The sequence below is a fragment of the Penaeus monodon genome, chromosome 29, assembly GCF_015228065.2.
Source record: "Penaeus monodon isolate SGIC_2016 chromosome 29, NSTDA_Pmon_1, whole genome shotgun sequence".
Lineage (NCBI taxonomy): Eukaryota > Metazoa > Arthropoda > Malacostraca > Decapoda > Penaeidae > Penaeus > Penaeus monodon.
The window spans coordinates 6,094,316-6,094,605 of NC_051414.1; positions in this window are offsets into that span (position 1 = coordinate 6,094,316).

The window sequence follows — 290 nt, forward strand, 5'->3', positions numbered from 1 at the left end:
ACACACACACACAAACATAATATTTTTGCTTTTTTGACTCATCGCCATTCTTCGGCACTTCATTTTTTTTCTTCTTCTTTTCCTTTAATACCTTATAATCTCTATTTCTCTCTTATTGACTTCGTTAACAGACATAATGAAAACTAGTGAAGAAGAAAAATTCCAAATGGAAGTAAAATAAAATTAGTAAAAAGTGCAAACATAATACAAAAGAAAAACCGAATAATAAAAAAAAAAATATATATATAAAGGATTATGAATCGAGTGGAAATGATAAAGGCAATTAGCAG